The following is a 14,205-nucleotide window of genomic DNA, read 5'->3' as shown; positions in this document are numbered from 1 at the left end:
AAAAGGGAACTGCTTTGTCCATTTCAACTGGAACATTGGTCTTTCCTGCCATGGGGCTGGAACTACATCATCAACTCTCCTGGGTCTCCCACTAGCTGACGACAGATATTGGGTCTTCCCAGCCTCCATAACCACATGAGCCAATGCGTCCTAACAAATACTTATGCTTCCTCACACACATCGCTATGGCATATTTAAAATTTTAAGAGTTTATTTGAGCAAAACCTAATTCAAATTGGGCAGTGTCAAACCAAATGTGGTTAACAGAGCATTCCACTGACAGGAGCTAGTGATGACTTTGATAGAGAAGAGGTGGAAGCAAAGTAAGGACATTATCTGATTGGCTACAGCTTAAACTCTAGTTGGCTCTTTGTGATTGGTTTTCTGTGTGTTTAGATTTCATAACCTTGACATTTACAGGCTTAGATTTTGGTTTGCTTACATAGAGTATATACATATATGCAGACTCACACACACACACACACACACACACACACACACACACACACACACACACTCTATGGGCTCTGTTTCTCTGGAGAACCTGACTAATACAGATGTTTAAGCCATAGAACCCCTTAACTCACAAATAGGAAGATAAGCAAAAGTCATGGAGAGGAATTTAGATTTGGTCCAGTGAACAAAAAAGAGAAAATGACTATTTGTGCGGGGGTTATGTTTATTAATAGTACAATAGACTAAACAAGACAAATTGAAATAGGGACAAAAGTCAAGAGACTACAAAAATAAGGTCTACATGGATTCCTGCCTGGGGAAATGCAAATGAAATGAAATACCAAAGAAACAAAAATGCAAGAAAAAAGAAATAGAAAATTTAATTCCAAAGTTCCACTCTAAAAGGAGAGTAGGGTCAGACAGAAATGCTATAGTTAAGAAAGGAAACTAGGTTTTTGGTTTATTTCTTTATTCTTTGGCATGTGGGAGAGGTCTGATGGAGAAGATGATTAATTCAATTTTGGACATGTGGCATTTGAGGTGATGGCAGACATCCAGGTACAGATGACAATCTTAAAAGATGAAATGGACAGAAGCTTCCTAAAATTAATTTAGGCTTCTACCATCCCACAGCAACATTTTACACTCACCAGAATATATCCCTGGTCTTATTCAAGGGCATCACTTGGCATTGGACACCAAAGTAACTGGTTAATGAACCTTGGTTCTATGATGCAGTTAGTTTCAGTTCTATCACTAAAATCTTCAAATATCTCCCAAACTAATGTTATTCATATGATCTACTAAGAACTTCCTTCCTCTCCAAAGTGATGTAAATTTGAGCACTCACACATGCTGGTCATTTACATTGTGATAAAAGGAAGCCAAGAGACAAAAACTATCATAAATACTCAGGATTCAAACCACAAGATCACTAAAATCCCCTTAAATCCTCCTAGAAATAGGACTACGTCCTATGTAGGTCTGGTCTGGAGGGCACTCACCAGTGTGCTAAAGATTTTGATTTCTTTCTTCCTGACACAGCCACTACATCTGTCACCATATGCCCCTCTCTTAAAGGGGCTAAGAGGATAGAAACAAGAGCTTAGTCAGAGGGAGAACTTCTTTCCACAATATGGTTAAAAATTAATGTAGCATAACTTGAAACCAGTGAACGCTGTTGCCCCAATATACACATACACTATTATCGCTGAAGCAAAGATCCAAAATCCCAAAGATCTCAAATCCAACATCTCAAAAAGTCTTAAAATTATGGTCCTCTTGCTTACTGTCCCAAGAGGCAGAAGATGACAAGTGGTTAAGCAGTGACAATATCCAAAGTACACACCATTACATAGTGTAAGCTCTAACTTTCTGCTATGCTTATAATAAAAAAGCTTTTCTTATTACCATATATTACCATAAATCTAATAATGCCTTTTTAAAATGCTGCGGGAAAGTGTCTCTGCTAATCTGAGGATTCTCGATTTGTGTTCAAATGGCAGGAAGAGCTCTTTCCTAATAATTTATATTATGTAACCATCTCTCTTATTTTTTACACCCTTAAAAGTCTGTGGCTAATTACTGAAAAAGCTATAAACGTGGATTACTTTTCTCCCCTATTCCCAGAAAGTATACATTTTAGCAGTCTGTGTTTTCCCAAAGTGGTCACAATATTTCCCATCCCACATGCTCTTCTGCAATATGACCTTGCCACTCCCCTACCAAGGAGTCCAATTCTCTCAAATCTAGGCTGGCTTTAATGATTCACTTGTAACCGACAGATGGGGCAACAGTGATAATGAATGACTTCTGAACTTAGATCTGTAGAAGCCTTGCAGCTTCTTCCTCAGTCTCTGGAAGACCCAGGCTGTCATGCTGTGAAAAGCTAACACCACATGGAGAGGGCATATAGGTCCTCTAGTTAGATTCCCCAGATGAGCCCAGCCTTCAAGTCACCCCAGTCCAGGCACAAGGTGAAAAAAGAAGTCGTCTTGCAAGTAGATTCTCCAAAGCCAGCTGTTTCAACTCCCAGCTGAGCAAATCACACTCATCCATTCTAGTCTTCCCATCTGAAAACCCAGACATCATAGAACAGAAAAACCAACGCTTCCATCTCTTCTCCGAATTCTTATCCCAAGAATTTGTGAGAATAAAATGACTGTTGTTTTATGCAAAATTTTTGAGTGGTGTGAAAGGCAGATGGATAACCAGAGCAGCAACAAGTAACTGGAATGTATATGCTGAGCAACGTGGCCATCCCCTCACTTTAGTGACCATATTCCATGTTTTTCTTCCTTCGTGTTACTGAAACTTCCATTCTTAAAGAAATTTTTTTTTGCCAATTTTGTTAATTTCCCCATTTATTTTGACAGTTCAACTTTAAAAACCATCATATCCAATAAAATAATTTCCTAGTGTTTGATTTCCAGCTTATTGGTTTTAAAATCTTATTTCTAACATTCTCTCCAGTTACTAGACTTAGTCTTTTTCACCCTTTTATTACAATTTATGTTTGAATTAGGTCATGTCTAAAGACATAATTAGTTGAAGATGTTGTGCACCCAACTATAACCATGATAAGTAAACATTCTGTCAAGCACAAGAATTATTCGGCACTTATCATAAACAAAGAACTATACCAGTACTTCAGGTTTTACCATTATAAACGCTTTATTAATGAGTTAGCTATTTTGAATTCTATATATCTACTCTCATCCGAAAGCCTTATTTTGCCAGAAAAAGCTCATTTTACTGTTTAACAAAAAGAGTATCCTTAATATATAATATTAATATGAAATCTTCAAACCACCGAATTTTCATAAATATAGTCTATTTTATAACTTGCTTTTATATTTAATAAGTACAAATTGGTCACTCACAAACCATAGCATAAAAAAATCGAGCTCTTCATTTTCCCAACAGAACATCTTTTTTCTTTTAAAACTTTTTTTCTTTGTTCTTTTTTCCCTTTTTAAATCTAAATTTTAGTTAACATACAGTGCAATATTGGTTTCAGGAGAATTCAGTGATTTGTCACTTACATACAACACCCAGTGCTCGTCACAAGCGACCTTCTTAGTACCCATCGCCCACCCACCTACCTCTATATGCTCCCTACAAGAGAGTCATTTCAGACCTAGAGACACATGCAGATTGAAAGTGAGGGGATGGAGAGCCATGTACCATGCTAGTAGACGTCAAAAGAAAGCCAGGGTAGCCATACCTATATCAAAACAAACTAGATTTTACAACAAAGACTTTAACAAGAAATGAAGAAGGGCATTATATCATAATTAAGGGATCTATCCACCAAGATCTAACAATTATAAATACTTGTGACCCCAATGTGAAAGCACCCAAATACATAAATCAATTAACCACAAACAAAAAGAAACTCATTGATAATAATAACAGTAGGGGACCTTAACACCCCACTTACAACAATGGACAAATCACCTAAGCAGAAAGTGAACAAGGATACAATAGCTTTTTTTTTTAATGTTTTTATTAATTTTTGAGAGAGAGAGAGAGAGAGAGAGATGGGGAGGGGCAGAGAGAGAGGGAGACACAGAATCTGAAACAGGCTCCAGGCTCCAAGCTGTCAGCCCAGAGCCCGATGCAGGGCTCAAACCCACCAACCATGAGATCACAACTTGAAGTGGAACACTCAACCAACTGAGCCACCCAGGCGCCCCGCCCTTTTTAATTTTTTTTTAATGTTTTTATTAATTTTTGAGGGGGGAGGGGAGAGGGAGAGAAGGAGGAGGAGGAGGATAAAATAGCTTTGAATGACACAGTGGACCAGATGGACTTAACATATATATTCAGAATTTCATCCTAAACAGAATACACATTCTTTTCTAGTGCACACGGAACATTCTCCAGAATAGGTCATGTGCTGGGTCACAAATCAACCCTCAATAAGTACAAAAAGATCAAGATCATACCATGCATATTTTCAGATCACAATGCTATGAAACTTGAAATCAACCACAGGAAAAAATTTGGAAAGCCCTCAAATACATGAAGGTTAAAGAACATCCTACTAAAGAATGAATGGGTTAACCAGGAAATTAAAGAAGAATTTTTTTTTAAAAATACATGGAAGCAAATGAAAATGAACATACAGCAGCCCATAACATTTGGGGTGCAGCAAAGGTAGTCCTAAGAGGTAAGTATATTCCAATTCAGGCCTTTCTCAAGAAGCAAGAAAGGTCCCAAATACAGAACTTCATTTTCTTTATGAATTTGCAACTACTTGGTAGAGAAAAACTAGTCCTGTTGTTTCTAAGTATTTAGTCATTTCTAATTAAAGTTTTTTCTTTGCAGAAGATATTCAGTTAAAATCAGATATTATCATTCCAGTTACAATTGGAAACTCCATCCCCTGGACCTCACTTGCGTCATCCAAGCATTCCCACCTAGTGTTTCTTCTGTTTTCACCCCACTCAGCTGGGCCCTTCTAGGGGCGCTTACATGGACATTCTGCTTTCCTATTGACATATGCTAGGTTGAACAAGCTGCACATCTGGCCAATATTATCCTCTTGCTGGTCTGGAAAGTGTAGTGGAAAAACACTGGGCAAGATAGTGGCAGCAGTAATAATACAAGCAGTCTATGACAGATAAAGAACAAAGTGAAGCAAGGAAGGGCTGATGAATAGAAAGAAAATGAAGACACAAAAGAACCACAGGGTCTGGAGAATGGGTAAAATGTGAAAAAGGAAGGGAGAAATGAAAAGTTAAGAAGTCCATCGATTTAATCAACAAATTTTTACAGTGCCATCCATTTGGTTATTCTGGACTTTAAAACTGAGAGGAAAATCTATCAAGTAGCTTGAGTAAAGTTAAAGACCACAGAATCTGCAAAGGTCAAGAATGTGAGACTAGGATGTTAGATGGGTCACCCATGGACAGCAACTCTCTGCTAGCATGGGAAGCAACAAAGAGAGAGGTGCAGGAGGAAGAGACAGCTGTCCTACACCTCACGAACTGTATTTACAGAAGAGTCTAGGAGTAATGGTTTACAGGCTGCAATGAGAGCTAGAAGAAAGATGTCTTCAGGACCTTCGGTTGATGAGGTGTGTGAAAATGAGTAGTGGTCACCTACAAAGGCAATGGGAAAAGCAGTATCCTAGGGAGAGAGTCAGGTTTTCAAATAAAGCAAGCAGATAGAGTATTTGATGACAAGATATGGCTGTAGAGACGTTTGTTCAGTAGGGAGCAAGAGTTCTAGACAGCAAGTATAAAAACCCAACAAGCATCCAGGAAAAGGAAGCACACAATTGCCTGAGGATAAGCTAGGTGACCCCGGGGACCTGCATTTGGAGCTAGGGCCCAGGGACAGAGATATGAGGTAAGATAGAATGAGCTGGCTTGAAGCTTCTATATGTGCTCTGTTCTTATCATTCTGAATCCACAGGATTTCCAGAATGTCAGAGACAGGTAACCAGGGTTAGCCTTACTTACAACTAACTTTAAGAAAGTTACCTTAAATATCTCTAAGCCTTAGGTTTCTTTCCTGTAAAGTGAAGAGAATAATATCCAGTTGATGAAGTTAAAATGATGAAACAGAATAGTGTATCTAAAATGCTTAACACAGTGCATGACACACAGTATTGCACATTTTTCAGTTTAATTGTTTTGCTTATTGATATGTCCTTCCAAGAACCAGTAACCCGTATGCACGGGACAAGCCGGCTTAGGCCCACCGTCTCCCATCTTGTAAAAACAGTTGTGTTCAGTAGAGGAAATGAAAGGATCAGAAGGCTCTTCTTACTGATCTGGCCAGTTTTGCTCAGGTGACATGAAACATGAAGAGGGTTGCCAAACACTGCTTTGTCTCAGGTATGTTCTGTTTCAGGTATGTTCTTGTACATCAGTTAGCTTATATAAGCTCCTGAAGGATGAGCTCCTTGACCTATGTGTGTCCTCCACAGTGTCCAGCACTTATTAGACCCTCAAAATGGCTACTGCATGACTACCCATATAGGAATAAAGTAAAACAGGCAAAGTTCCATACCTCAGACATGGAATTCCAGAGGTTATATTTGGCACGATTCTCTTCTTTTGTTTAATAACTTCTATTCTAGTTTTCTAAAAGATGTTTAGATTTTGTAAAATGTGATTTTCAAGTCTAACCTTTAAAACTTTTTTTCAACAAAAAGGCAAAAACCTGAAAAAATACCCATATTTATTTTAGTAAATAAAATATTGGTATTTTTATTCATTCCTTAATTAAAAAAATTAAGGATGACAAACTATGCAGAAATTTTATATAAATTAATAATCAAGTTAGAAAAGACAGTTTGGTCAAATAATTCACAAATATATCACTTTTTTCTTAAAAATTCTAGTGTCTTGTTTAATATTTATTGAAGACCTATAGTGTTCCAGTTGCTAATAAAAAAAGAACAAGCAAAATAAGATTCTCCATTCTAAGACAACATATTCCACCTTATTTAGCCATATGACTACAGAATAGCTGCAAAAGCTAAATTCCAGTATCCATCTTCACCCCCTGGTTCCTCCACCACTGCCCATATTATTATACTCTTTGCAATCCCTGAGCCGATAATTAAATATCAGATCAAACACCTACTACCCACCCACACAAATAAAACTAATTCTTAACATCCTCAGAACCCCTTTCTGCCCTTCTCAGCCAAAGACATAGATTCTCTTCCAACAGAAGCCATATCCTATGCTGCACCCAACTTATCATGGGATGTGGAAGTGATCTGGGCATTCACCTAGCTACTCAATGCTGCCTTCTAAAAAGGGCAACATGCCACAGTCAGACAAATTGTTCTATTAGTTAGCTTCATCACTGCACCTGCCTCATGATAGTAATAAACCAGCCTCCAAGTCACTGCCCACATTTAGTATATATTTAGGCATGGGACTCATAAATTTCCCTCCTATCCCAAATGTCATTACATTTGGAGATTTCAAAAATTATCTAGAATTGGGATGCCTGGGGAGCTCAGTCAGTTAAGCATCTGACTTCAACTCAGGTCATGATCTCACAGTTTGTGGGTTCAAGCCCTGCGTCAGGCTCTGGGCTGACAGCCCAGAGCCCTCAGCCCAGAGCCTGGAGCCTGCTTCAGATTCTGTATCTCCCTCTCTCTCTGCCCCTCCCTCCCTCCCTATCCCTCTTTCAAAAATAAACGAACATTTTTAAAAAATTTTAAAAATTCACTTAGAATCTGAAAGACCAACTCTAACAACTGTCACTCCTCTATAAACATTCTCAAGACCGTACTCTGCATCTCATTTTAACTTGTTCCACCTCAGAAATAGCCCCCCTCCCATGTTATAACTCCTTGCTGTAAACCTTCAACTTCTGGGAATTAACTACATTCACACCAATGGTCCTCTCAATTCCTAAATTTTCCTTAATCTATCAGCTCCGTCCTAACCCCACTTCCTTCTCCGTGCAGCATGCAGCCCAAGGGTAGATTAACTGAACTACTATCTATCGAAGCTCTTTTTTTTTAATTAAAAAATTTTTTAATGTCTTTATTTATTTTTTAGAGAGAGAGAGAGACACAGAGCATGAGTGGAGGAGGGGCAGAGACAGAGGAAGACACAGAATCTGAAGCAGGCTCCAGGCTCCAAGCTGTCAGCACAGAGCCTGATGCGGGGCTCGAACTCATGAACCGTGAGATCATGACCTGAGCCAAAGTGGGACACTTAACTGACTGAGCCACCCAGGTGCCCCATGAAGTTAACTCTTTTAACCTCAGTCCTTCCGTTATACCCATCAGTCAAAACAAAGACTCTGGATTAATCATTTAAGAACTGCCTTCTTCTCTTCTACATTTGGTGAACAATGGTCCTCTCCACAGGACTGCATAGGACTTTACAGAAAACTGTGATGCATTTAAACTGAGACCAAATACCACATCTAATTTCCTCTTGGGACAACAACACATCTCACTGGATCCTTTCACTTGTCTCTGGTCAGTGATTTTCTCCTTCTTCCCCCAGCAACTATACTAAATATTTTCTATTCTGCTTAAGGCCCCAATCACTAATGATTTTAACTACCACCTATATGCTAATGACTTGTAAATGTTATTTCTAGTATTGATCTCTCCTTTTGGCTTAAAATGAATATCCAAATGTTTGCTCTTTCTATCTGGATATACATGGCCATCTCAAACTGTGAACTCATTATCTCTCTCCCATCAATTCTGCTTCTCTCTTGGGGTAACCAGCCGCTAAAATGGCCCCCAGTGATCTTTGTCTCCCAATATTCAAATCTTTGTGTAGCTACCACCTCTAGTATACCATGGTTGGTGTAATCAAATAATATATGGCAAAGGTGGTGATATGTCACTCTATGATTATGTTACGCAGACTATAGCTTCCACCTTGGTCTCTTTCTCCAATCCCCGTGGGTCACTTGCTGTGGAGAGGCCCACGTGGTGAAGGACTAAAGTCTCCTGCTAACAGCCATAGGAGTGAACTAAAATATGAAGCCTCCAGCCTCAGTCAACTCTTCAGCTTGACTGTAACCTGAGAACCACCCAGCTAAGTGACCCCTACATTCCTGAACCTCAGAAACCGTGAGATAATAAATGTTGTTTTAACCTGCTAAATTTGAAGGTAACTTGTTACACAGAAATAGATGTCCTTCCCATATTCCTATCTCAGTTGACGTTAATATCTATCTAGTCACTCAATCATTAACATTCATTCACGAGTACCTACCATGTGATGAGAGACCTATTATTCTTAATCTTCCACTACAACAGATTGTCACAAAGTCCCGACAAGTTTACTTCCTGTTTCTTTAATCTGCCCCTGAAGATTTTCCAAATCTCTCTGCTCTCTCTACTACCACAGTCCCAATCCAGGGCCTCATAATCTCTCATCAATACTATATTCCAATACCCTCCCAATTAGTTTCCTTGATTCCCATCTGTCCCTGTCAAGAGTGAGCTACTTAAGACACAGAAAAACAGCATATACATGACAGTTAAAGTGGCAGGACCAGGAGAAAGTTCTCTCAAGGAATGAATGACCCCAGTATCCTTACAGACAAGTAACTGAAGTTTGGTAGTCTTGACCGTTTTAGTAAAATAGAAAGCAGCTTATCTACATGATGTGTATACATTAAGAGGAGAAGAAGCAACGGTGGGCAATTCAGAGAGACAGCAACATAATATAAGTCAGCAACACGGTGTGATCAGGTAAAATTGGATCATATGATGTTGCACAGAGCTATCAATGTCCAAGCCTTAGTTTCCTCTAGCTGCTATAACAATTTGTCACAAAACTAGGGATATAAAGCAACATACATTTATTAATCTTACAATTCTGGAGGTCTCAAAAGAGTTTCACTGGGCTAAAATCTGGAGGCTCTTGGGGATAATTTGTTTTCTTGCCTTTTCCAGCTCCTAGAGGCCACCTGTATTCTTTGGCTCATGGCCACCTTCCATCTTCAAAGTCAGCAATGGCTGGCCAAGTCTTTCTCATGTCCCATCACTCTGGCACTGATTCACCTACATCCCTCTTTCACTCAGAAGGATTCTTATGACTATACTGGCCCGATCCAAATAATCAAGGATAATCTCTCCATCTCAAGATCCCTCACTTAGTCACATCTGCAAATATAAAGTAACATATTCAAAGATACCAGAGATTGGGCTGTAGACATCTCTGGGGTAAGGAAGGGAAGGGTAGCATTATTCTGCCACAGTCCAGTTCCAAAATTTCTCTGGCAATGCTCCACAATCCAGAAACAGAGAAAACAAAGAGGAAAGGTGACTCGGGATTGAAATTAAAGATATGCAGGGTCAAGAGAACAATATCAAAATGGCAGGCGTGGCTTGAATTCAAAGTCTTACTTTTTCTAGGCCAGTTAACTTTGCTAACTCCTTCAAAACCACAGAGTGTTCTTATCTGGGCTCCTTTCTCACCGGTAGTTTCTGATAATCACCAGGGGATTGGGACAAGAAGGTATGGATAAATATGAACATACGCTACTATTAACAACATTGAAAATACACATATTCTAGGTCATTTAAGAAAGGTATAGGTCAAGATAAAAAAAAAACAGTAAGTCTAATTATATGCCAAAATATTCTATATTTGAATAGTTAAATTTTCTGCACATTGTATAGTTAATTCAGAAACTTCCAACCAAATGTGCTGAATCCCAGAGAATATAAAATTTGTAGTTATCTTTAGATACCTATACAAAGGCTTTTAACAAAAACAACTCCCACACTGACAGTTTATGCTGAGAAGGAAGTAACTGCAAACATATTTTAAACAATGAATATAAAAAAAAAATAAGACTATTTTAATTAAAATAAGTCAACATTATATTTTCAAAGGTTTCACTCCATGCCATAGAATATTTTTTATATTTGATTCCTTTTTCTGACCTAGAGCAATGTGGTAGACTCAAGTTCAGATTGTGAAGATCACAGTTTATATACAAGGAGAATCTCTGGGTGCAATTTTGTCCCATGTTTATGATTATAGGCTGGCTACTAGGTGACTGGCAACTCACACAAAAGATAAGTATTCCTGCCCCCACTATCCTTTCTACCCCTTTCATCTGTGGGTGCTTAGAGGGATAATAAAAGTCAAAGTCATACTCATGTGAGGGTGTTCAGGGTGTTAATAAGAGTCATAGTCATACAGGCCCAAAACAACAGCTGAAAACCCAGGGCAGGGGCTAAGTAAACAGCAGATGCAGTTCTGTATCCATTCTTAGATACAGTAGATGCTCATCATTCATGGATTCCATATTTCCAAGTTTGTCGACTTGCTAAAATTTGTATGTAACCTTACAATTTAACACTCACAGTTTGTTAATCTTCATTCACACGTGAGTTATACACTGTTGCCTATGAGTTCACTGTTAATGAACCAATTAGGTGTATTTAAAAAATTTTTTTTAATGTTTATTTATTTTTGAAAGAAAGAGAGCCAGACAGAGTGTGAGCAGGGGAGGGTCAGAGAGACAGGGAGACACAGAACTCAAAGCAGGCTCCAGGCTCTGACCTGTCAGCACAGAGCCCAACGTGGGGCTCAAACCCATGAACCACAAGATCATGACCTGAGCTGAAGTTGGGTACTTAACCAACTGAGCCACCCAGGCGCCCCAATAAGATATATTAAATAAGGTGCCGTTAAACAGAAACACACATGAAACAAGGCTATGTGTTGACTGGTTGATGAAAATGTGACCAGAGGGTGTCAGGAACATAACCCTATATTTCCCCTAGAACATAACTTCATAGAATACAACCATCTCAAATAATAAGAACCAACTGTATTTTATTTGCTGTTAAACCTTTACTTTTGATAGCTGTGGTCTCTAATAATGTAGAATATATCTCCATCAAAAGAGAAAATATATACAAAAACATACTCGTTAAAACTGTATCAGCAAACGCTAAGCCAAGGGGTAGGGGTGTGGAAAATGGGTAGAAATTGGCATTTACTGACCTCCTCTCCTACACAAATTATTTCATTTAATCTCTACAATAATTCTATGAGATAGGTTTTGTTATTCTCATTTTACAGATGAGGAGACTGAGGCTCTAACAGGTTAAAACTTATTAAAAGTAAAACACTAATACATAGTGAACCTGAAATTCAAACTGGGGTCTGTCAAACCCACTGAACCACACCTCTGACCTATAATGATGGGCACTGCTGCTTCACTGGGTCATATGGCTATGGGACTGTGGCTCTCTGGCCTGCCCATGAGAGACCTAAAGCTAATACAGTCCCATTAACTCCTGGGTTTCAGAAAACTGAAATTTCCCTTGCAAGTCCTCTACCGCCTGGACAAATATGTTATAAATCTGTAACCAGAGAATGTGTTGATGTTACTCTTTAAATTATTATTAAAAACCTTATTAAAGAGGACACTGGAAGGGACTAGCTTAGTTTATCTAAGAAAATGAGATCTATAAATTCTACCCAAAACAAACCAAAAAGCTGCCCATAATTAAGCATTTAAAATTATCAGATTAATCTGTTGATTAAAATGTTCACCTATTTCATTCTGGTCATATTTTCTCACAGATCTATTGGAACAAAATGAAAAATATATATAGTCCAAAAGTGGAATGATAAATGAATAGTATCAAATAATCAATAGTACCTAGCACAGCATCTTTCATGGACGAAGCATTCAACAAAAGTTTACCAATCATATGGATCTATATGCTCTATTTTAGTCGTATTTAAGTAGATCTTCAGGGGCGCCTGGATGGCTCAGTCAGTTAAGTATCTGACTCGATTTCAGCTCAGGTCATGATCTCACAGTTTGTGAGTTTCAGCCCCATGTCAGCCTGCATGGGATTCTCACTCTCCCTCTCTCTCTTAAGATGAATAAATAAACTTAAAAAAAAATTTAAGTAGATCTTCTTTTGTTATTGTGGGTAGACCATTATATCAAACATACATACGTACACACGCAATTTCCCCTCAAAATTACATACGCTTTGTTTTTAAAGTGTTTCACTAGGCAAAACATCTAAGAATAAGATTGAGATGGTATTTAGTGTTTCAGTTATGAAATGTTTTCTGAAAGACATGACATTCTGTTACCACCGTGCTTAAGAAAAAACAGGATGAAAAATGCAAATACCTGTGAGCACACAGACGCACATTCAGCAGAATAAACAACATCTTCCCAACCAGAAAGCCAATGTCTAGAATTTGTGCACAAACTTTGCACTTTGTTTTATGAGGAAAACAGGGTAAATAAAACAAGAAGTAACAGAATTTATTCAGAAATAAAATTTCAGGGGCACCTGGGTGGCTCAATCGGTTAAGCATCCGACTCTTGATTTTGGCTCATGTCATGATGTCATGGTCATGAGGTGGAGCCCCGCGTCAGTTTCCATGCTTAGCACGGAGTCTTCTTAAGATTCTCTCTCTCCCTCTGGCCCTCTCCCCTGTTCTCTCTCAAGAATAAATATTAAAAAAAATAAATAAAATTTCAGTATTTGCCACAGGATTAGTATAGGTTTAGCCTAATCTTCTATGCATATACTGAAATTGTAACACTGATGGAGAGGTAATAAAGGACTCTGTGGAACTTATGAAGGTATGGTTTAAATGTAAATATATTATTTTGGAAGATGGAAAATTATTAATCCCTATGGTAACTTCTAGTTAACTAAAATAACCCCTCCAATAATTTTGAATAGGGGGTTATCTTAATATTTTACTAAAATTGTGAATTTTAGGGATAACTTAAATATTAGCAATGTACTTTGTATACCAAATTTTCATTTTTAAATCTCAAAATAGAAATGGTACATATAAATAAAGAAATATAGATTCATAATTTTTAGAAGTCATTAAAAATACATCTCCTCGGGGCACCTGGGTGGCTCAGTTGGTCAGATGTCTGACTTCGGCTCAGGTCATGATCTCATGGTTCATGAATTTGAGCCCCACATTGGGCTGCTGTCAGTGCAGAGCCCACTTTGGATCCTCTGTCCCTGCCACCTCTCTCTCTGCCTCTCCCCACTTGCACGCTCTCTCTCTCTCAAAAATAAATAAACATTTAAAAAAAATACTATATCCTTTGTAATAAATTAGGTGGCATATTAGGACCTGAATCTAAACTGTTCAAATCCCAAATATTCTGGTTGACCACTAAGTCTTTTGTTTTTCCATCTACTATAGGTCCTTTGGTAGTTTCAACCTCCCTTTATATCTCAAAATGAAGGTAAAAGATATAGGACAAAAATTTACATAT

At 38.2% G+C, this 14,205-nt stretch overlaps 1 protein-coding gene across 11 annotated transcripts in view; it reads right to left on the bottom strand.

Annotated features, from left to right (window-relative positions):
- The window catches only part of FAM184A (family with sequence similarity 184 member A), a 121,759-nt gene that overhangs the window by 101,018 nt on the left and 6,536 nt on the right, over positions 1-14,205 (bottom strand). The window lies entirely within an intron of this gene.

The sequence above is a fragment of the Panthera pardus genome, unplaced genomic scaffold (genome assembly GCF_024362965.1).
Source record: "Panthera pardus isolate Hobbes unplaced genomic scaffold, ASM2436296v1 HiC_scaffold_17, whole genome shotgun sequence".
NCBI lineage: Eukaryota > Metazoa > Chordata > Mammalia > Carnivora > Felidae > Panthera > Panthera pardus.
The sequence above is the reverse complement of the archived record's forward strand: the minus strand, read 5'-3'. Positions and strand labels throughout refer to the sequence as shown.